Source organism: Myotis davidii, unplaced genomic scaffold, assembly GCF_000327345.1.
Source record: "Myotis davidii unplaced genomic scaffold, ASM32734v1 scaffold862, whole genome shotgun sequence".
Lineage (NCBI taxonomy): Eukaryota > Metazoa > Chordata > Mammalia > Chiroptera > Vespertilionidae > Myotis > Myotis davidii.
The window spans coordinates 176,537-178,871 of record NW_006293230.1 but is presented as its reverse complement, the minus strand read 5'-3'; the positions used below and the strand labels follow the sequence as shown (position 1 = coordinate 178,871).

Here is a 2,335-nt window from a genome sequence, read left to right as displayed (position 1 = left end):
CCGGCCATCTCATGTCTGCCTTACACTCCCCTACATTTCCTGAACACGTGGCAAATAACTATGTGTTGTTTTTTAAATATGTTCATAAAACCATACCAGGCAGCCCACACGAAGAGACGACCCCGGTTTCATTTCTCCCGTCGCGGCTGATGACCCAGTGCCCCCGCGTCCCCTGCGAGCCCGGCGCCCGGTTCTCTCCAGGAGACTTCCGGCTCTCTCGGCCTCTGCGCCCCGCCCCTGGGCCTCCAGCCTTGCACCTTATTGGGGCTCCCTTGGGAGAGGGCCCCCAGTCCCCCAAGGCGAAAGGATGCCCTTCCCTGCTGCCTGAGTGGCTATAGCAATCCGGATTCCAGGACATCTCAGGGGGCCGAGCGGGACGCGGCGTTTGCACTGCGCGAGCCGGGGCCGCTGAGAGTTCACCGTGGACGCGAGCACTGCTGGAAGGGATGCGGCGAGCGTGGGAGACTCCGAAACCCGAGCGGTTCTACGGATAAGCCAGAAATGAACACCAGTTTCCTGGTGATGCAATGACGCCACACAGAATCAGACTAAGAACTGAGCGGCAAGAGTGAGCATCAGCTGGCTCGTTGGTCTAGGGGTATGATTCTCGCTTTGGGTGCGAGAGGTCCCGGGTTCAAATCCCGGACGAGCCCAGTTTTATGCTTTTTACAAAATAAAATTTGTTACGTGGCCAGTTTGGGTTCTAGACAGACAGCGGGAATCGCCGAGCTCCGGGAGAGCGGGGTCTCGGGAAGGAGAGCACGTGGGGGAATGGGGAGCCGCCTGGGATCTGCAGGAGCAGCTCAGTGCAATGCGGGGCGGTCCTTGGCGCCTATGAAGTTGCAGGAACGCGGCGTCGGAGTAGGTTGTTGCAGTGACTAGAGGAACTGGGAGGCCACCTTCTCAGGTTTCCGTAGTGTAGTGGTTATCACGTTCGCCTAACACGCGAAAGGTCCCCGGTTCGAAACCGGGCGGAAACAAGACTTGCTAGAGCTTTATTTTCCTCCCCGGCCATTTAAAATTTCTTGTATTGCATTCCATTTGGAACCCTTGGAAACAAGGCAGGACATCACGTCATCGTCTCCACCTCGTTACAGAGACAGACGGAATCCAGAGAGATCGGCACCGCAGCCCTGATTTCCCGCTAAGGACCTTGGGCACCTCGCTTTCGGCCCAGAGCACCCCTCGCAGGAGGCCGCACACAGCTCGGCCACTCCGCAGCCGCTGGCCCCACACCGGGTTCTGCACGGATAAGGGCGGCACTTCCCCTGGGGTCCCCTTTGTATGACCCTTCTTTTGTGATTCACAGGAAAACATGCTTAGAGGGAGGAAGCTGCAAAAGCTTGGCGGCACTCCAGCCCACACCCCCAGAGAGCCTGACGCCTTGACCAGCGCCTTGACCAGCACCTTGACCGCTGCGCCGCATAACTAACCGCAGCGAGAGGTCAATCAGGTGGTCTGTTTTCATGTTGATAACGTCCCCAGCAGCCTCGGGAAAACTTTTCGTAAGGAATTTTAAATCAAGAGCAATAGCCCGAGGAGGTGGTGCAGGGGAGCCTTTACGAAATAAAACGGGGGTCAGAGGGAAAAAATTAAACTGAAGAAGCTCATAGAAACATACTCTTGGGTAGCTGTCCACAGCACCTTCTGGGAAACCCCAGATGACTTTAAAAGGGCCTTTTATGTTTACCCAGAAACAGCCAGTCCGAGTAATTACAGAAGCCATTTAAAACGAAGGGCTGTGATCAGTGGATAGAGCATTGGCCTCAGGCGTGAAGGGCCCCAGGTGCAATTCTGGTCAAGGGCACGAACCTCGGTTGCAGGCTCCATCCAGGTCCCTGATGGGGTATATGCAGGAGGCAACCAATCCATGCATCCCTCTCATCACTAATGTTTCTTTCTCTCCCTCTCCCTTCCTCTCTGAAATCAATAAAAGTATATTAAAAAAAGAAAAGAAAACTCTAAAAATCTATCCTATCTAATAAAAGAGAAACATGGTAATTAGCGTACATCCGCTACCCTTCCCATTGGCTAATCAGGGCAATATGCAAATTAACTGCCAGCCAAGATGGCAGCCGGCAGCCAGGCAGCTTGAAGCGAACATGAGGCTTGCTTGCTTCAGTGACGGAGGACTCCAATGTTCCCCGCCTGCCTTGCCGGCCTCTGAGCCTGCAGTTTGAAACATTTTAACAAATATAGAAGCTAAAAAAAAAACCAGAAACCTGCTTTCAGCGAGCTGGGATCTCAGAGCTGGAGTTGATACAATGTTTCGATTATAGAAAGCAAACAAACCAGATACCTACTTTCAGCAGCGGAGGCCTAAGAGCTGGAGCAT

The 2,335-nt window shown here is 53.8% G+C and overlaps 2 non-coding genes across 2 annotated transcripts; both read left to right on the top strand.

The window, feature by feature from the left end:
• The first annotated feature begins 581 nt into the window (after positions 1–581).
• On the top strand, positions 582–653 carry TRNAP-UGG. The gene has a single exon. It is a non-coding gene; the product is annotated as a tRNA-Pro (tRNA).
• Positions 654–907: 254 nt separating this feature from the next.
• TRNAV-AAC lies at positions 908–980 on the top strand. Its single transcript has one exon. It is a non-coding gene; the product is annotated as a tRNA-Val (tRNA).
• The last annotated feature ends 1,355 nt before the right edge of the window (positions 981–2,335 follow it).